Raw genomic sequence first — 22,011 nt, 5'->3', positions numbered from 1 at the left:
AACCTAGTCCCATACTAGCTACTATGAAGAAAATTAACTCTATCCCAGCCAAAACCATCTGTAAAGTGACAGAGTTGTTTCTGAGGATGCAGTGTCCATGTGGGCTTCTTCTGGGCTAATTCTAATGTGGGGCTGAGGAGCAAATTGCTGTCCATCATAGGAGTACATTAGATATGCTGGAGCTTGTCTTTCAGCTCGCTCACTCTTGCGGTGTGAAGCAGATCATCAGAAGCGGGGACAATTGCATGATGACCTTGCATTACTTTACTTCCTTGGCTGAACTAAAAGTTTAATGTTGACATATGCAATAACTTTTTGGTAGGTTTTGCTTCTCTTTTTAGTCATGCCTTAACTACTAGCCAACATGTATTCATGCAGTCAGTACTCACAATTAGATTATATTGTAGAACTATTATGGATTAGAATTCCACTGCGCAGGAGGAATCGGGGGCTTTCGTTCTCTAACCTGTGCTTTTATTCTGATTGTTACTTTATGGCTTGGACACTTGTTCCCTACATTGTATGAATGAATGCTCACTTCTGTTTGACATTGCAAAATTGTTTGCTGTTACAAAATTAACACCACACAAACTTCCTTGTGTGATAGCGCAAGTCTGATAGCTAGTTTTAGATTAAATGGTAAATGTAAGCACAGCCATAGTAAATCCACTTTTATACTAGGCCATTATGTGGCATGCATCTTGGAGGTACTTACCTCATACTCATCTTTAATGCTTTTTAGGGTCAATGGGACTTTACTTCAGGTCATCTGACCTGAAGTAGTCTTTATAGCAAATGTCTTGAGGATGGTAGCCAAAGGAGAGCTAGCTAGTTGTGAAAGAAAATACAATGCATTTCCAGGCTGTTGGTGAATTACAATAGCCTTAAGTGTCCATAAATCCCTGAATGTTGCCTAATTCTGCTAGACTGTTGTTTTTCAGATGCCTGAAGTTAGGCTGCTTAGTTATTGCCAAAAGTGCCTGCCATTGAAGGGTATGTTTCTAAGACTAATAAACAAGTGTAACTCAAGGTGCCCCCATATCAGAAGGGCTAAGTGTTTAAGATGTCAGTAGATACTCTGGGACTGATCCTACAATCCATACTGTAATAAAACTTGCAGTGACCTGGCTGTGTTTGTGCAGACTTGAAGTGGAACGTGGTTCGGGGTTTCCGGTGCACAGTGTCAGTAGGCTTGGCTGTTTTCTGAATTCATCTTCAGCTGCCTTTCTCTCCAACTTTGGCCAAAGAATGTAGGCTATGCACATGGCACTCTCAATACATGAGATAAGTGTAGACAGGGGAAAAAAAAGCTGGGAAAAAACCCAAACAAACTGGGAGGGATGGTGTTCCAAGGTGAAATTTTTTACTTTAAAATGAAACATGCTAGGGTATTATCTGTGGGGCCCGAGGGGTGATACAAGGGGTCACAGGAGAGCTTGGAGTTGCTCAGAATTAAGAAAATAAATCCCAGTTGCCAGTTCAGGCTCTGCAGCTGTGACCAAGAATGACAGATAGATTTTCTTTTCCACTAGATTTACTCTCTGATATCCAAGTTTATCACTCAGGCCAGGACTATTCGTCATCATTCCTGTCGATAATCCAAGCCTAAGTCAGCAAGCTACACTTTTATGATTCACTCCTAAAAAACCAACAAGAGTATTCCTGCTACTTTTGCCTCAGATTTAGCAAAAAGGAAGGAACATAGGTATGAGGAACTGTTGTCCATTGAATGGTCTCCAAGGAGCATTGGAGATGATCTATGTAATGATGCAGTCTCCAAAGGCTGCCAGCTAAGCCCTAGTGGGTAGTGAGCTGTAGTATTTCCCTCTTGCTGCCATCTGTTTAATGGCCGTCCATTTAAAAAAAGTGACAAATGAGGAGCAAGTAAGTCCAGTTGCTACTGGAGAAGGGTTGATGTTGCAAAAATGGATGCAATAGTTGCCCTTTTAGAGAATCTCATTACTATAGGAACCACAGTGACCAAGCTCCCTTTTTTAGCCTTGAAGCAGGTGCCATATGCCCCTGGCACAGCACAGGCACATGGGCACAGTATTTTCACAGAAGCAGTGATGGCTGCTGGGGACTCCATCATAGCAGAAGTGCCGGGATCATACATGGATGTTAACGAATGGGCAGAAACCCCATATCTGGAGGTTGATACTAGGACTCCCATGGCTAAAGCCCCACTTATCTCTGTTGTCCTAGATTAATCCTGACCCAGCCTCTGCCCTTTGATTAATAGCATAACAGTCTGCACTTTTAGTCACTGCTTTCTGAACTTTACAGGTTTCAAACAACGCTGGGATCTCTTATCAAGAGATCAGGATCAACAGCTGAGCATCTAGTGTTTGTATGTAGGCAGAATTTTAGTTCAAGGAAGTTGTGAGATGATGGGGGACAAACATGCCAGGGTGGAGGTCCTCAACCCAGCACAGACAACACTGGCTGCAGCTCCCTCTGCTTTGCCCTGGTCATCTTCCTCTTTTCCCTCATCTGGATTTTGCCTGTGTCTTAAGCTGCTCAGGATCTTGGAGCCCACATGTATCCTATCTGCTTACAGTGTGAATGAGCCTTTCTGAACCTGAGCTCATCATTTGTCATTAGCAGCGGGTGCCACTTGTTTTCCCTTTTCTATTGTCACTGCCAGACAAGAAATATTTGTATTCCTTCCACCCCCAGCCCTATAGCAAGTATTGAAGACTCAGGCATTCTCCAGACCACCTGCCTGGTGCTGCTGAAGCCTGGCTTGGACCCCCTTAAGGGTGCAGGAGGCTTGTGTAGAGCTGTTTGATGCAGAGCGCCATGTGGTGAAATGGCTTTGTGAGCCATGAAAGATGGTTCTGCTGGGCTGCACTGCAGTCTCAGGACATCTCATTTGCTGCCTCTGGCAAGACTTTGATAGGAGAGGGAGAGGCTTCAGATTTCTGAAACACTCTGGGGCAGAGATGAAGGGGTAAAAGAAGGGAAGGAAATTAGATAGTTGAAGGAGTAAGGAATGTCTATATAAATAAAAAGGGGGGGATTGGAAAGCAAAAGAAACTAGTCAGGCAAACTAAATGCAAACAGTTTGATCTAGGAGGATTTTTCTTTCCATCAATGTGCAAGAGGGGAGCCATTAAAAATTCTTTTCAATAAGCACTATTTTATGTTAATGGGACTGGTAGAAGTACAGCATTAGTGGGATGATGAATATGAGGGTTTTGAGCTTTCTGGCACTCCGGGATTATATTAACATCTTGAAGAGTGATGGGAGAACCTGGGATGCTGCCGTAAGCATAGTGCTCTCCCTCTCAGCATTCCTCAAGGAAATGGATTTAGTCTTGGCCCCAGGGAAGGCGAAGTGTTCAAGTACGAGCTGCTTGCTGTGATGCTGCAGGCTTTCTGAGTGGGGATTGAAATGGAAAGAAGTGGTGGAATGCCTGTGTTAATATGTCCTCAAGGTATACCTTAGTACAGCTGTGAGTTTGTAAACATACAAAGTTAATTATGGCATTTGATTCCAGCAGTGGAAGTAGCACAGCTTGGGCAAAGGGGCAACACATAACCTCTTCTTGCTCTAAGTACCAAGTAGTGACCTCAAAGACCTACTTGTTTGTCAACCGCTGTTGAATCCCTCAGCTCCAGTTCTCAAAGGGTCCAAGAGGAGTAACTGGCTGACGGAAAGAGCCCATTCCTCTTTTTTTAAAAAATAATTTTCCTGGTGGTGGGTTCTGAACCAGTAATCTCCACAGTTGGGAAGGCAGCGTTCTTTGTTGCCTACAGCAGCGACACTAGGAACTCAAAGCATGTTCCCGGCTGTCACTGATTTACTGACCGTCTGCTTCAGTCTCTCAAAATCTGCATCTCAAATGAGGAGGTAGAGTAACTTCAGTGGAGTTGCTCCAGAGATGAGTTTGGTCATTACTACATCTAAGGACTGCTGTACATGGTAATATATCTTATGGCCATGTATGAATTTACCTGTCTTCACTAGATTTCCTGATTTAATTGCATTATGAAATTATCTCAGCTGATTAAAAGTACTTCTTTGTACCTGTGGATAGAATAGCTGCAAGTCGTTGAGGCAACTCTCAGCCTGGCTGGCTCTCTTTTATTCTGGCTTGCTGTGCCATTGAACCTAACAGAAGACAAGCCATTTTTGCCCAAGAGGTGGGGGCTGAAGCATGCTAAATGTCTTGCTATGGTATACCTATCTTGTGAATCACAGTTTCCTCTGAGAAAGTACTGTCAGAGTGGCACTTCTTGTCCTCCTTGAATTCCCATAATAAATACGAAATCACATATGTGTTTTACTCTGCACTTCTGTGGTTCTGAATTATCATTTTTCTTAGTCCATATGCTAGCCCTGCTATTGCACGCTACTAGTTCCTCTGAAGATATTCTGATTCTTCCACTGTACTGTAGTCAGTGCAGTTATAATGGTGCAGACAAGTTGCTGGAACAAACTCAGGTTTGGTCCTCATGTCTTTGGATCCTTGTCTTTCTGTTCTGCCAGTTTGCATACTACTTCTCGTGCCCTCATTGCAGTCTTCCTCATCTGCCTTGGACCTTGATTTATTTTGCCACCACCACCCCTCGTGCCCCTCCACCCCAACAAACGTTTCTGGTGGAATAGTTTGGCTTCAGGAAAGTTATTTGTCTGCATTTATTTACTGGAAGTCCTCTGAGTTGTCCAGGCTGGTAATTGTCCACGTCATTTCTGTATCGATCGCTTTTAGAGCTGCTGAGCTCTTATTACTGCAGCTCAGTGGGGAGAGAAAGAGAAGAGTGAAAGATCCAGGTCAGCATGGTCTCAACAATAGATGAGCCTCATCAAATCTCTTTTCTCCCAGCTGCTGCATAACAGCTTTACTTGTTTTAAATAAAACAAGAAAAGGATTGTGCAATGTGGAGAAGAGTGGTAGGAGGAAAAGAGACAAAATTTTGTATGTTTAGGGAAAATAAAGGTAGAGGGTGGGGTTTGAGCTACCTGGGGCAGCAAGAAAAGGTGTGACAAAGTAGCACTATGATTTTCTCTCCCACTGACAAAAACCTCTTTTCCAGTACAGCTCCCATCATAAGGGAAAAAAAACAGTAATGAAGGAACCATTGTCCTGTTATAGCACATGCAGGATGTGATACACTCGCTATAACCTGCTTACTTCTGAGATGTAATAAAAGGGCCTGAGAGGCTGAGTGTTACAATCTCTGATATTGGATCTAAACCAGTTCCTCTTCATAGATATGTGTGCCTCTGTCAAATGTTGCTGAATATAGGGGCTCATGTCCTTTAAACAAAGAAACAAAAAAAATCTCAATTTTAGGTGTCTGTTGAGCAGTGTTGCCTATGTCATTGAAATACAAAGGTCACTTGTGCCGTTGATCTTGGTAGTGTTTAGCACAGTGAGAGCTAAGACAGGTTGTCTTATGTGGAGATAGGTACTGCGTAGTGTGGGAAACCTGACACAGCTGCCAGAGAACAAAGATCACAGCATAGTCACGTGCTAGCCAAAACCAGCCTCTCCTCCCTGGCTGATTTATGGCTGCAACCCTTCTTCCTGTAACAGTGACAACTGGGAAGGCGCTGGAGTACTGAGCCTGATATAAAGCTCTTTTAAGAGTTCTCATATAAGGATTGGTACAAGATTGATGGGCTAGAAATCTCGCCAGAATGTATTTCCTCAGGAAGTTGTCATCGTAATCTAATTTGGATTTGATCTGTCTAATCCTTTACATGCTCCTTTTTCTCCTCTCTATGGACATACTAGCACATAAACTTGGGGTTATCTGGCTCTGACAGACCCTTCTCCAGACTTCTACCTCTAACATTGTCCTGATCCGGGAAGTACTGATCTCTGTTAAGAAAAAGCAGAACTTTTTTTAAGCTTTGTTTGAAAGCTTAGTCTGCTCCTTAGTTCATCGAATTGGGCAGTTGCCTTTTCCCAAGTCTTGCATATCCACAGAGGCAGTCCAATGGCCTAAGCTTTTACGGTTGATGCAGTTGCAGAAGCTAGTGCAGTTTGAGCACCACCACACTTTCCCTTCAAGGAGGGGTAGATAAGGGGCACACTGACCTTTGGGTACCCCAGGATATTTTCTTGAAGGACAGCTGACATTAGAAACCTATGGATCTTGGTACGCTTGGCAGTTCAGCTCTATTTTTCTCAATAGTTGTCTGTGGGTTTTGCGTGGAAGAGAAAGTCTGTTTTTGTGGGTGCTCCCTTTTGTTGGAATAGGGATAACTTGTACAATGTGTATGTTTAACTTTTGGGGGAGTATGAGGTTATGTTTTGAATTAATCTGTGTATTTGTTATTTTCTTCAGAGCAGAGAGACAGAAGCCTGTTCTTGGTATTACACCGGTTGTCAGTGCTATGCTTTTCTACCTTTGAGAACCTAGAAAGTGCTTCATTCTTACCACACAGGGTTTTTTTCCAGCTGCCACGTACATGCTAACATAATCATTTAATGATGCCTTTCTGTTCCCCTTTCTTCTTTCTAACTGGATGGCAACTATAGTCATTTAGTGTTAGGTAGCTAAAATCAATTCCACAAACAAACTGCATTACTTCAGTGTCTTTCTCTTTTCTATCAGTGGAAGAAAATGGCTTCAAGTTGTGACTGGTGTGCAGTAGCCATCCTCCAAAATAGCTCTGTGCCATCCTGACTTCATAGCTTGGGGAAAGAAAATGGTAGCCCAGATGGCATCATGCAACAGCCAGACAAAACCCAATTGCTTAAGTAGCATGTTGGTATCTGCTTTGAATTGTGCAGTAGAAAGAGGGTGGGGGATTGTAAATGTTGCAATGTTGTGCTACCGGGGCAGATGTCCAATAAACGAATAACGCTGTTGGAGTTGTTGAGAGCGCTGTGGGATTATGTACAGATATAGTTTGCATGTTGAGTTCTTTAGTGCACCTGGCCGCACTTCTGAAATTAGGTTTTCTTCTCCAGTTGTGCAAGGAGTCTATATGCACATTTGTGCACGTATGCAACCCATTACTATCTTTCAGCTAACATCAGGGGAAAGAAGTAACAGAAGTTGGGGGATAAGTATTAGCTTTTTGCTTTTCTAAGATTATCCTTATTTCTTTATTCTTCCTTAGACTTTCATCCTGCAACTGCATACAGGTAAAAGCAAGCAGACAAAGATTCTGCTGGGATCAGAAAGCCATGCTGGTTATTTTTCCATTTGCAGTTGTAATAAAGGCTTCATGTTTAAATGACACTTCTTTTCATAGAGTGTAGTGCAAAGGAGACCCATCTGTTCTATAGAGGTGTTTCTTCAATGAGATATACGAAATGAGAACTGTTGTTCCATTCAGAAAAGGCAGCCTGTTTGGTTCAAAGGTATACAAAGAAGATGTCAAATGAGAAGTTGAATTATAAGCCTTACATGATAGGGACTATTATTCTCAAGTTTTGAATGTAATTTAGTAGCAAATGCTATAACGGGTGTTCCTTTGACACAATCTTCTCTTCGGATATTCTTGAACTCCACAAAGGTCATGGGATTCAGAACAATCCACTGTTTGCAAGATTTATTTATGATGAAAGCAAAGGTTTTACAAATGACTTTCTTTGGTACTGTACCACTAGATACAAATTAAGGTTTCCTGTTAAGGGTACATTCTGTACAGCATGGGGAGTGTCGTATTGTGGTGTTCATGCATTGGCTTGGATAGAGTTTGAGATAGCATTCTCCGGCCAAAGCTGCTTCCTACAGTATTCCCTTCCTGTGTTGTAGACAACTGCTAGAAGTGCAACTGGCTCTGTGCTGAGGTAATTCACACTCCCATGAGAATGGATGGAGTAAAAAGTGCTTTGCTACATGAAACACTAAATGACACCAAAGTGTTTTTATGTTTCTTTGGACTATTTCATTTGTGTACATGCCACAAATAATTTGCAAGAGTATAGGCATTTGCCAGTCTGGAAAGCTAGCCTTTTCTTCTGAGAGTTTAGCTACTTACATTTCCTGCTATAGTTTGGTTTGGACCAAGTAGTGTCCAGCCTGAACCAAAACTGAACTGAAACCTTTTAGGTGGGAAAAGCTTGATAAGCTTTAAGGGGGAAGGGATGCAAGATAGGTGGCTCTGCATCTTCTGATTTCTTTTTTTTAGGGACTTGGAATGGCAGCATGTGGCACAAACAGGTGAGAGGTTTCAAGTAAGTGCAGTGTCATGGGAGAGACACATTTTGGATACATTTACTGTTTCTCCAGTGCCTTTGCAACCAGGAGACAAAACAGTTTCAGAATCCTGTTCTTCCTAGATGTTCATGTTCAAGCTGTCCTGCAACCTTGCTAGTCCTGCTGGGCAACACTTGTGTATATCCTCACATTCTCTCTTCTTTCCTTACATGCAGTCTCAAATTTATTTAGTAGGGTTTGCTACACAGAGCAGACATTTGTGTGCTTGGAAGATGATTCGGTTCCAGGAAGGTAGTATATTAAAGCTTGAAATGGTATTTTTTGCTAAGTCATTACATGAATAACATGAAATCTTCTGCAGCAGGTTTTCAGTCTCATCAGAAAGCTCAGATTGCTCCTACTGCATCCAAGAGTGTTATTTTAACGTAAGCATCATATGTAATGTACAAGTGGAGTGATATTAATAGGGGAATGTTGGCTTGTAATGGCATTTAGCACAGGTGGGAGTGAGAGAGAGAATGGGTTTCCCACAGAAAAATCTTGAGCTGCCACCACTAAAAAGACAGCTGGGTTCACAGGGCCTGCTATATGATAGCATGATAACGATTATTCTGACAGGGAATCTGTATGGTCAGACTGCTCTTACTTTGCGTTGTCTAGGAAGATTATACCTTGCCAGGCCAGCTGACGAGTTTTCATAGCAAATAAATGGCATAGCATAGTATCTGTTTCCCATTTTCCAGTAAATCTTCCCAGTTAGGCCCCTGACTGCGTATGGCATCTCTAATAGCTCACAGGAACGAACCCTAGTGTTATCATTGAGCATAGTCCTGTTCTGCAAGGGACTGGCTTCGGGTGGGAGCTCCTTGCCTGAGCACTCACCAAGGCTGCAGGAGCACACATCAGCAGTGCAAGAAGCACAAGTACAACATTGTCGCTGTGATCTAGATGGTGGTAGGCTAAGTGGTTTCTCTTGCTGTGTGGTGGGTTGACCCTGGCTGGATGCCAGGTGCCCACCAAAGCTGTTCTATCACTCCCCACCACCTCTCAGCTGGACAGGGGAGAGAAAATATTACAAAAGGCTTGTGGGTCAAGGTAAGGACAGGAGAGATCACTCAACCAATTACCATCACGAGCAAAACAGACTCAACTTGGGGAAAATCAACTTAATTTATTGCCAATCAACCAGAGTAGGGTAATGAGAAATAAAACCAAATCTCAAAACACCTTCCCTCCACCCCTCCCTACTTCCCAGGCACAGCTTCACTCCTGAATTCTCTACCTACCCCCGCCAGCAGCGCAGGGGGACGGGGAATGGGGTTTATGGTCAGTTCATCACACGTTATCTCTGCCGCTTCATCCTTCTCAGGGGCAGGACTCATCACACTCTTCCCCTGCTCCAGCGTGGGGTCCCTCCCATGGGAGACAGTCCTCCACGAAATTCTCCAATGTGGGTCCTTCCCATGGGCTGCAGTTCTTCACGAACTGCTCCAGCGTGGGTCCTTTCCATAACGTGCAGTCCTTCAGGAACAGACTGCTCCAGTGTGGGTCCCCCACGAGGTCACAAGTCCTGCCAGCAAACCTGCTTCGTGGGCTCCTCTCTCCACAGATCCACAGGTCCTGCCAGGAGCCTGCTCCAGTGTGGGCTTCCCATGGGGTGACAGCCTCCTTTGGGCACCCAGCTTCTCCGGACCGTGGGGTCCTCCCCGGGCTGCAGGTGGATATCTGCTCCACCGTGGACCTCCATGGGCTGCAGGGGGACAGCCTGCCTCACCATGGTCTCCCCCACAGGCTGCAGGAGAATCTCTGCTCTGGTGCCTGGAGCATCTCCTCCCCCTCCTTCTTCACTGACCTTGGGGTCTGCAGGGTTGTTTCTCTCACGTTCTCACTCCTCTCTCCAGCTGCTGTTTCTGTGTGTCTCCCGCAACTTTTTTTCCTTCTTAAATCTGTTCTCCCAGAGGTGCTTACCACTGTCGCTGATGGGCTCGGCCTTGGCCAGCGGCAGGTCCGTCCTGGAGCCAGCTGGCATTGGCTCTGTCGGACATGGGGGAAGCTTCTAGCAGCTTCTCACAGAAGCTACCCCTGTAACCCCCCCGCTACCAAAACCTTGCCACACAAACCCAGTACAAACTGATATAGCTTAATTTCTTTCCTTTAGAATATAGGCCTTGGGGCTGGAAAAGACCTCTGGGTCACCGAGCCCAAGCCACTGTTATTGCAAGTAGCTGTGTCATTTAATTTCTTTCAATAGTAATACTACTCTGTCTCTTAACTCATTGGATTTCTTCTTGTGCTGTGTTATTGAAAAGCTTCTACAGAATCCAAGTCCTCTAATGAGGAGACACAGCTTCTAATTTGCATCCCATGGTGTGTTTTTAGCCCGTGTAGAGCCATTTCTTTTTGGGCCAGTGTTTCCTTTAGCTTTACTTTTCTTTCTGTCTCCTTCTGCCCCTCTTTGCTCTAGGGAAATGAATGGATAGGAGAAGCACAGCTTTTTAGCCTTCATTTTGCTAGCTAAATATTTAAGGTAATGTAGGTGGAACATAAGACCTCCTGTTGTGCAACAGTTTCTGATTTTCACAACACCCATTCTTTCTCTTAGCATAGATAGAAACTGCTATGCCTTGAAAACCAAAAGACTTGTTCAGTAGGGGAAATTAAATTGGGTTACTTTAGGTGCAGACTAATGTTAAATAACACTTCACAAAATTATACACAACCCCCCAACCACCATCTCTCTCTCTCTCATTTTAACTGTGTAGCAATGCTGCATAAATGTTGGGGGGGTTCCATTTAATTGTATTGTGGGGTTTGGGTTTTTTTTTAAGTTAAAATTTCTCTTTGGTAATATTAACATTTAAAGGATCCAAAATTGACAGTAATGGCACAGATGGAGGCTGAATTCCATTTTATACGTTGCTATTGTCTGGCTGCAGCAAGTTTTCTGTAAAATTGAGTTAACAGGACACAATCACAAGATCTGGTTGTATTTTGAAAGCTGTTTCTTTCCAAAGCAAAGAGATTAAAAAATGTTTCTTTTCTTCCCTTCCCTTTTAATGAAAGCTTAACTTCTGCACCACAGTTTAGAATGAAAAACAGGGAGACCATAGAGCTATCACAGGAGCTATGATACTGTCTATGCCTGTGGGGGTTTTTCAGCTACCCTTGGTGTTTTCAAAGTGTTGGGAGGGAAGAAAGAATTGTGCAATGAAATAAACCCTGTAACTTTTTTCACTTTGGGTTTACATTTGCGTATGTCTCAAGCTGAGCAGATGGTCATCCTTTGCAATGACTGTATCCTCAGCCCAAGAATTACAGGAAGACTTTGTTTTCTGCTGTTACCCTGTTTAAAACAGAGTAACTGGAAAGTTTTCATTAAAAAAGAATGAGTTCAGATTTACGCAGAGATCACAGAAGTCTTAGAGCTAATTCTCCTCCTTCTTAAACCAATATAAATACAGATTTTACATCACTGTAAGCACAATGAAGAAAGAATACAGTTTCCACTGTACTGTGATCAGGTCTGAAGCAAAAGTGTTGCAGTTTGTGAGGTACCATTTCAAAATGAACAGAAGTCTCAAAAGTTATAGCTGGTAACAATTGCCATAGCTCCCCCTCCCCCAGCTGAGGAAAAAAAAGAACAAAATTAGAACTGCAAAATCCAAAATGTGTCATAAGCAACCATAGTTCATTTTTTATCTTGATGTGTGTTAATTCTGGCTTGCCTTACAGTAACTGAGGGTGTGTATGGGTTCTATTCCCTAGAGCTTTTAGGTCTTCACATGTTGTTTTCAATCATTTATCTTTGATTTCAATTTTACTTTTGTCAACTCTCTCTCCCAGGGTGGTCATGTCATGGTCATGGCAACTTTTGCACAGATCAAATTCCAATGTGTTAATATCACCAAGAGTATTTTTTTATGGTTACAGACCTGCATTTCTATCCTTAATAAGAAACCTCTCATGCGTCAGAGTGCAGGTGACTGGCTGCTGTGGAAATTGGTGAGTTTGAGATGGCAAAAACTGAAGAATATTAAATTCAGACAAGGATAACCAACTGCCCATAATGTGTTGTTAATAAAGTTTTAATGCTGCCAGATGCTCTGGCTCATCATCACAACATTCAGTGGAGATGCTTGAAGACCAGACTCGAATTCTCTTGTTCAGTTGAGAGTAGAACCAGGGCTGAAAGTCTTACAGCAGACCTTCCTGCAAGATGTCTTGTATTGCTCACTGTTTCACACTGTAAATGGCTACAGAAAACACTACCTCATTGCAGTAAAAACTCTCACAGAACTTCGTCAAAATTTCTCGCTCACAGTAAGCTGGTCTTGCAATGAAAGGTTAAGAGGCTGATGTACATATACAGTTACAGCAAATCACAGCTGTTTTCATCCAGCTTCATAAAAATGGTTAGTGGCTTTGGGAGGGAAGAGTGAGGACTAGGTTGTAGGTGAGTGACAGAGAAAAAAAACAGAAGACTGGAATAGTAAATTCCTCCCTCTTTTGCTTTCTAATAACTATTTGGCTCTAATGCTGCCTTTTCCTTCTGTTCAAAGCAGAGACTGGGAATTTGAAGTCAAGCACAGCCATCCTAAATATAAGCAGAAAGTTTAAATCCAGGATCATCTAGAATTCTGGATGACAAATTCAAAGTGTTTGGGTGACAGACATTTTCCTTATCTGTCTTTAGCCATTGATCCTGGATATAACAAACATTATAGAACTTCTCTCTGCTCTCTGTTTTTCTCCATTTGTACTGTTTAAAATTACTTGAGATGACTCCTTTGAAGAGTTTCTGCACATTTCCCCTCAGCTCTACCAGGTTTGTATAAATTGCTCTTTCCAGTACTGAAGCTGCTCAGTAAAGCATCTGTCCTCTGTGTCACAGCATGTGCAAGGAAAGTAGAAATTATTTTTGTATGACTAAACCCTGTGTCTTGCACCATGGGCTTAGAGTGACACACTGGCATCCTTCCTGCTGCTTTTTGCTAATCACTTCTTGAAGCAGATCATAAAGAAGTTTCAGTGTTTTCATCTGCTGTTGTTGGTTTTGGGCCAGGCGTGTGGGTTAAAGTCAGGCTAATCAGGTTGGCCTGGAGGCCTGCTATAGGCACCCCCTGACTTGTAATTCTTTGTCACTTCCTCACCAAGCTGAATGCTCTTTTCCACCCAGGCAGTCTACTGTGGTATTTCTGTTGAACACTGCTGTGCCATCACTGTAGGTCATTCAGGTCCCCAAGACCTCAATGGGACTCCACTTCCTTGCATAAAAGCAATTTGTCACTGATGGGTGGTACTTGTCCCAGCTGTATATCTACAGGTAATGTGGATCAGATTGGTTCAAGGATTTCTTCCGCCCAATATCAAGAGTCCAAGGCTTGCTGCCTTGGGATTTGCAGCTCCATAACACGTTCATGTAGGGCAGGGACTGTCACCTGGTCATAATCAGGTAATCATCTGCTAATCACAGAGTTACCTGTACTCTGTGACAGGTAGCAGCTCCCAGCTCCTAGCTCCTGCAGAGTTCCCAAACAAATCTTCGTTTTTCCACTGCTTCTACGTGCTGCAGCCAAGTCCAGAGTTTCAGGTGATCTTATGCTGACAAACTTGCTACCAGCATTATTCATGGGATCCTGTCATCTTGATGGATTTGGAAAGAACATTAAGATTTTGTATTGACATGAGTCACCTCACCCATCTATATGATTTGGTCACCTCTAAAACCAGATGTGATAGCACATTAACAATGCACAGAGGCTCTATGCTTTGGTATAGGGCAGTGAATTAAAGGTTGTGAGAGAGGATGTTCCTGAACAGATATGAAAAGAAAATGTCAGTGCTAGGCTGGAAGAGGGGAGATGATGGGTGCTGATCGTTTCAGGACTTTGCATATCTCTCTTCATCACCTAGGAAAGCTGTTAATATCCTTGATCTTTTCTGCCCACAAAGCACCTCTGAGTCTCCTCCCTAGCAGAGACATATTCAGCTGCATAAAGGTTTGAATAAATATGCCTTTGGAAAAAAAATCCTGCTTCTTGACTATTCAAAACAGGGGAAGACTGACTTCCCATTTGCAGTCACTAACAAATGTTTTCAGTCAATCACCTGCTCACAGTCCAGATAGGAAGACGTGATTCAGACACAATAGGCTGTCTGCTGCGAAACCAATCAGTCAGCAAAGCTGCCTTTTTTCAGTCTTTCTTTTTTTTCAACAGACTTACCTTTCTTCCCAGAAAGGAGGAAGAAACCTACACAGCAGGACATTGTGCAAAAATGTTTTATTCTTTTCTGGCCAGTTTTAAGGAGAAGAGCAAAGGCATGTAGGATTGCTTCAGTTTGGGGATGTTGGAAAAACACTTGTACCGCTCTGGCACTATGTTATACCTTTTGATCTGGACTGAAGGGGGAAAGGGAAGGAAAGAGAAAGGTAGTTAATTTAAAAACTCACTTTCCTCAAGGCTTCTGTGGAGTTATTCAAACAAGTCAATTTAAAAGCTCATGAGCAGTAGTTCCATGGGGAAAGATAGTACTCATATGGCTGCTATAGACATGTGATCAGACTTTTCACAAATGGGGAGGCATATAGAGAAAAATAGGCAGCCATAAAGAGATGAAAATATGCTGCAGAGTAATGTATGTGGACTTACTGACAAAAAGACAATGTGTAGATATGAAAACAGCTACATGACAAAGGCTATGAAGATACTTGGAAGATGTATATTAATTTCCCATGTAGGCAACCCATTTATATCCTAATGTGTAGGCATTATTGTGACCATGGCCTTTCTGACTATAGTAGATAATTCTCACAATCCACTGAGGTCATCTGATGGCATGAGAAACAAACTCTTCCTTTATGTGGATTTCATTCCTTTCCACAGTGAATATTCTCCAAAATGATAGCGAGGCAGGGGCTCCAGGCCACCAACACAACTAAATGAAGAAGAAAGGTTTTTCCTCTGTATAACCTTACTACACGCCTGTCTTTTTCTGGTCGGGACATAGGTCTTAACACATTATTGTCTGGTACATCCCCAGCCAGAAAGCAATCGGAGAAAACCAATATATAGTCTGTCAAAGAGCTGAAGAATTTTGGGTAGAAGCGTTTCATGTCCTAGTTGATCTACAAGGAAACAGCTTGTTTTGACCTATGTTAGAGCTGCTGGGTTGGTTAGTATGCTGTGTCATCTAGGTAATGGGTCAGATCTTAGTATCTGTAGGTCTCAAGCATTTTTGAGCTAATGGTTTCAAAAAGCTTTGTAATTATTCGTGAATTAAACCTCACAGCTCTGTGCTTGGTAGATCAGTCTTTTTCCCATTTTATGCAGAAGACAGCTGGTTTTCAAAGGTACTGACCGTTTCTCTCTTGTTCTTATTCATCAAAAATTTTTACCTTTGCTTATCACATAAATTAACCTTCTGCTTCTAGATAATTAAGCTGTGACTCCGTACTCTTTGCATACCTCCTATATGCAATTTAGAGTGAAGACCATTTCACCTGCAGAACTCACCTGTCCTCCTCCTATATCCCTGAACCTCAGGGTTCTTCAATGTCAGCTTGTTGGCAGTGCACTGCATCACCCCTGTATAGCTACAGTTTCAGCTCAGCTATTTGCATATGTTCTCATTTCTGGTAACAGTATTAAAAATAAGAGGAATAATACAAATTTACAGCCCCTTTGTCTGCTTCCCTATTAGGTGGGAGCATCTCTCAGCTTATTTTTTGTAGACAATTTACTCAGAGGAGAGTTTGGTTTGGTGATTCTATTTTTCGTTTCTTCTTGGCTTGAACAAAGACGATTTTTGCTTGGTTATTTGTAGAGGAGGGAGGGATCGAAGGAAAGCAGCTCTATTTTGTCTAATCCATCCTTACAGCTTTTTTTCTCTCCATTATAAACCACATACTTAGGTACGTGAGAAATAGGTGCATCCATACATACTTGTCAACAACCAACAGCTGCATCGGCATCACCTATTTAGGAAGCAGAACATGTAGCGGTCCCTGTGCTGTGCATCTGTGGGAGGGCAAATGGGAGCAGAGGAGTGTGAGAGGTCCAATTTTTTTTCCTTTAATGTGACTGATTTTTATACTTATGAATTACAGTGAGAGATTTCTTGCATTTGGTAGGTAGGGAGGCTGAGGGGGACCAGTAGTCTCAGAGCATGCCACGGACCTCACACCTTGGCAGTACCAGTCATTGCCTGAAGATGGATGGATAATCACTGTGAACTTTCATAAAGGATTTAAACTTCAGGGGTTTGCATTGGAAGGTACAAAGGTCTTGGACTAGAAGTCAAGGAAGAGTGGACCTTGGTAGAAAAAAGGCATTTTGTGGTAGTTAGTAACTTTTCAAACAAAAGTCATAGTGAAAATTAAGACTAAGGTGAGTTATGTGTCCAAGGCTTGAGACTTAAGCAGTAGGGATGGTACAAGGCTAAGGTATGTTTCCAAAGCTACCAGGAAGGTTTGAAACAGCAGAAATGGTTTGCCAGAAGTGAGGCAGGAATGGTCAAGTACTGGAATGGTGGGTCAGGACTCACGTGCATTAACAGAGCCTTGTAGCAGGCTCAGCTTGGAGTATTACAATGCAGCAACATTGTAAAGTTGAAGCAAGCTTACAATTCAAGTAATAGCAACCAGTATTAAGTGGAGAAAAACCATATGGGCAATGTTGAAGGGCAAGACTGAGCTGAAAAACAAAGGGTGCTGCAAATAAGTTGCAGCATACAGCTGAAGTATTGCCACATTATTTATGTGCCCTGTGTCTTTCCACAGCTAGCCTCATCCAGCTCTAATTTGTCTGAACAAACCTTTTTACCTGCAAAAAAATTATTCCTCTCCATCCTTTTAAAAAGTGAAAAAGGTAGGTGAAAACTTTTTTGGAAGAGAATACAGTAGTCAGTGAAAACAATACAGCAGCCTGGCTTCCCCACCTCAGCATCAGTCTCAAAATGCTGATTCCCCTGCACTTATTTTCCTTTGAACTTGACTTTGCCTATAAACTGTTCTGGCAATGGCTGGCTGTGTTGCATAGCTCTCCTGGAACCTACTGGCTGTTCGTGTTTTCAGAGAGACAGCTGCTATTTCAGTGATGATGGCTGTAAAATGAAAGGATTAAGCCGGTTACATCTTTGTAGTGCTGTGTACTATAAGCAACGTCAGCCACAAGTCTCTGAAGGTATCATAAAGAGGCAATCAATTACCTGGAAAAATAGATGGATGTCCAAATACTCTTTGTTGTCATTGGAGAGTTACTTTCTACTTATACTCTGACTTTTTAGGTGTTTAATTTTCCTTTGCCTGCTGTGGCATAGTGCCAACACTATTACAGCAGAAGCAAGCTAGATGGAGAAGTTTGGCTGCTCGGAAATTAATTCTTTATCATTCTCATTGCTTAGTATGCAAAAGTGAATTTGAAACAAATTTTACGCAAAACCAAAACTCAGTGCATCTGAAATAATAAAAGACGTAACTGTAATATCCTTACTTTCAGTCTCTGCAAATAAAACTCCACTGGAAATGTGAATTCAGCCAGTCTCGTCTCTAGAAAACTATTCTGAGTGTAACCACCAAGAAAGGAAAAGAACTGGTGGGGTGAACAAAAGGTTATAAAAAGGAGGAAGAGAGGGCAATTAAAGAAAAGGAAAATGCAGATACTGCTTAAGAGGAGAAACTTCCTGCTGTTGAGATTCAGCAAATTTGGGAATGTAAAAGTTTAAATGCTACTGTGGTTTCCCTTGTGTTTGTGCTATAGATTTGGGATTTTTGCCACTTCCCTTTGTATTGCTAGTGATTTGAATACTATAAAACAAAACAGGACAAAGTATTAGGAAATGCACTAAATAATTTAAATGTTCTGGATTTCTGTCATCTCTTTCACCTGAGGACTTTCAAGTCCTTCACAGGGAAAGTACTTCATAACATCATATCTTCCCTGAGGAAATTCTATCCTACCTTAGTAACTGAGAAGCTAAGGTACTAGTAGAAGTTAGACAATCTTGCACTGGGAGAGAGGTAGGTGAAATAATTGCCTATGATATTTTTCATACCTTGTTCGCAAGAATATACAAGTAAAACTTCAAGTAAAACTTGATGCTGCCACACATTACCTCTTTTCTGGTTTTCTTGTCATTGGATTTAGTTTTCTGTATAAGATGTAAACATCTCTCTGCTCTCCCGGGTTCTTTTTCCGTGAGTAACATTGTTAAATGTTGAGAATAGCAGATGAGAATAGCACTGGTCTAAATCTGTTTAATAAAGGAATCAATAGGAGTTGCATGTTTTTTAGCCCATAAAAACTGATATTTTATCAGTCTATACCTTGCCTAGTATTACATATTAAAACATTGTCACCTGTTTTTGTGGAGAAGGAAAGGAAAAGGCACAGACCTTTGTTATTATGACAGGGCATAGAAATAGGCTAATCCTTTTTCTTCAACAAAAAAGAATGACCTCAGAAGAAGTAGGTAAGCAAAGTCTTCAGAGTTAAACTGTCTTTGTAATGATAAAAATTGGTTTCAGACTTTCTTGTTCTTTATTTCTCATATGTAAAGATGAAGTAAAGGCCCTCCTGTTCATAAGAGAAATCTAGAACATGCCTTAACCTCTCGTAAGATTAGCAGGCTTCCCTAAATGAACATAACAGTGGAAAGATGAGTGTTTTCTAGGAGAAACTGCACAATTTCTGTCCTCTTTTCTCTGCTTTGTCTCTGGGTCAGCACAAGTTTCTCATTGCATAGCACCACATCAGATGAGACTAGGTCAGCCAGTTCTCTGTCATACAGCCTACACCAGCCCAGCCCAGTTTGAGGGGATTGCATTTCATTGATTTGACTGTTTGGCACACCATTTAGGGAGAAGAGAATGTATTTTTGTTGTCTTTGTTGCAAGGATCTGCCACAGTGGGCTGTTCCCTTCCTCATTCATTTACTCACCTTTTCTCATAAATGAGTCTGATTCTGAGTGAACAGTACATGGGTCAGAACAGTTGGTTCAGCATGTGATGCTGTACTCTCTTATAATTGTATTTCTGTTTGATTATTTACCACAGTAGTGAAGGCACTCTTTTCTTCTCTATTTGTACTTGAGAGAAATATGTCTGTTAATTAGCTGGCATGTCTGAACATCCTTTCAGTTTTACTTTTGCAAAGAGAAGCCACAATTAAGATAGCAAGTCTTCTTTAGGATTTTATTTGCTACACCATCCATAAGGAACTTTAAAATTACAAATGGTAGAAACCCTAAATGTAAATACCTGAATCCCCTAGCAGCAGTTTTTTTAATAAACTGAAGCAATAGCTCCCAGTTCAGCTCTGCATGGAAGTAAAGCAGCAGCTTCAAGTCTTTTGCATTTGGTCAGATCACTATAAGCTCTTTCCAAGAGCAGTGATATTAGTCTTGTTGTATTACATCAAATTCCAGCTTGGGTACACAGTATCTGCTTCCCTTAATTCTATGGGATAACGTAAATTGGTATTTTTCTTTTTTCTGAGCTCAACAGTTGCTGTGTTCTATCCAAGAAACAGTACTATTACAAGACTATATGAAGTGCTTTGAATTCTCTCTCACTATTAAATATATATGTAGAATCAAAGCCATACCCTCAAATTAAAATACAGTATCAAAGTGTTTTTCTTAAGAAATAGTGGATAATTCCACCAGTAAAACTTGATCTTATCTAAGTCTCCTTTTTTTTTTTTTTTTTCATTCCATGCTTGTCCCAGAATCCCTTTGCTCCTTTTATGTAAGGGAAGTATAACACTTAACTGAGGTCAACCCATGGTTCACAAGAGACCCAAAAGAGACCGCCTTCACTTACTCATGACATCTCATTTATTTTCTGGAAATTATTTTTGAGCAACATGCAGCCACTAAATTAAACACCGCTGTTTGACTCCAATGAAACATCTTTCTGCTTGTGTTTAATAACAGTTTTTTGTCTTTCTTGTATGTGACATCTGTCAAGTAAAACCATGGGGGGAAAAAAGCCACTGCAGATCTTACTCAAGCTCTTCCACTCAAGACTATCCTCATTTGTGCTCCCTCTGGTTTTTCTTATTGAGGGTGGCATATGAACTTGTTAGGTGCAAATGTCATAATTTTGTATAAATAAGTAAGAAGCCTTTTAAGGTTCCAAATCAGTAACAGCTTCTGTAAATTTGAAAGTCTAACAAACAAAAGTAGGGAATAAAAATAGTTAAAATTATTTAACCTTCAGTTGACCTGTAAGGTTTGATTTTGCATTTCAGCCTGTCACCCCTAACCTTTTCTTACAACTTACTTTTACAGCATTTATTTCCTTTAAGCCCTGAAGACCCATTCAGTTGATGATCCCATTAACAATAGCAAGGATTGATCTGGGGTCAGGAGGTCAGCATTTGGCCTAGCTGACATCATATTCAGAATTTGTCTAATATACAAGAAAAGTAAAATCTAGCTCATTCTTTTGCAGTTATGTTGTCTCTGAATATTGTAGAAAATAAATACAGTAACGTTTAGCAGACTTCACTCATTTTCAACTCTGAGTGCTGCTTCCCAACTGTACATTGTCAAGCATGGATAGTTCTGAATAAAACAAAAAAGCTTCTGGTATTTGGTCATACTTCCTGAGAGAGGAGCAGCATAAGTCAGGAGGAACAGTGCAGTGGAGAGCAAAAAGTAAGGTGATAATTAGAATAATATAATTTGGAGGTCTGCTACCTTTCAAACTTCTGTGCCTGCAGACAGTGCCTGAAAGCTGATGGTGTAGAACAGTTGTACCTCGTTCTCGGTTGTCCATGGGTAGTTTGGAGTTGGCCATAGGAGCTTTGTAGCAGGCAAAAATACAAACTGTTTACAAACAGGTCCTTTTAAAGCTTCAGACACTTCAATGATTCACCTAGTGGACGAAGACTAAGACTTGCAGATATCCAGCAGCTGTTGGTTTTGTTCTTCTGTTGACCTAGTTGATTGGAACAAGCTATGGCATGGTAACTGTCTTTTTTTAGGGCATAAATTAAAAGGGAAGGATATAGGAATGCTTAGGATTAAGCAGTCCTTAGGCATAGCCAAATCGAAGTAGAAGAACAATCTGGGTGTTGATATTTTATTTCACATGGCTTTGCTTATAAATCCAAATCCTGCAAAAGAACATGAGCGGATCCTTTCTAAACCTGTATAGATTGCATTTGGAATGGAGTGAAACTGCAACACAGGGAAGAGTATTATTCAAATATTTAAAAGCTGTGCTTGACAATAGGCCAAACGTCTTCCATATCAGAGCTTACACCACAGCTGAAGAAACTATATAAACCAAAAGGAAATCCCAGGAAATGAAAGAGTGAGAACCTTTGAGAAGAAAGATGGATTGTATGTTGAAAGTTAAGTGTGAGCAATCTGGAATATATTTTATCAAAAATTGCTTTTTAAATGGTACTTTCTCTTCCTACAGAAGACATTGCTGAACAAAAAACCCAAGCCCAATGCAGTTCAATTTGAATTTATCACTCTGTTATTTTAATATATTTACTCAGGGTTAACAACTCATTAAGCATCAAATTGCTCACTCTTAATGAGTCCCTGATGGTGAAAACGAGCTGCCTACAACTGTACAGTAAAATAACAACAATGGCATGGCAGAAGGCTGTAATAAAAATCAAGTAAATGCTATTGAATATTTGGTGTGTGGATGCCAGACTGGTTTTGAGAGGTGGTTTCATTAATGTAGTTAAGTTGGTACATTGGCTGTAAGGCTATAAGGCTGCTTTTGTTTTCAGGAAAGGTATTTAATTTGATTTTGGCTTTTAAAAGAGGTTAAGGGGACAGATACTATATGTATACGAATTGTTAGGCTGTTTTCCTCATTAAGTCCCAAGAAATGGGGCAGGGAGACTAATGCC

The 22,011-nt window shown here is 41.4% G+C and overlaps 1 protein-coding gene across 37 annotated transcripts in view; it reads left to right on the top strand.

Annotated features, from left to right (window-relative positions):
* NRXN3 (neurexin 3) overlaps positions 1-22,011 on the top strand; it is a 1,027,863-nt gene that overhangs the window by 804,005 nt on the left and 201,847 nt on the right. The window lies entirely within an intron of this gene.

Source organism: Haliaeetus albicilla, chromosome 5, assembly GCF_947461875.1.
Source record: "Haliaeetus albicilla chromosome 5, bHalAlb1.1, whole genome shotgun sequence".
Taxonomy (NCBI): domain Eukaryota; kingdom Metazoa; phylum Chordata; class Aves; order Accipitriformes; family Accipitridae; genus Haliaeetus; species Haliaeetus albicilla.
This window is presented reverse-complemented; position numbering and strand designations above follow the sequence as displayed.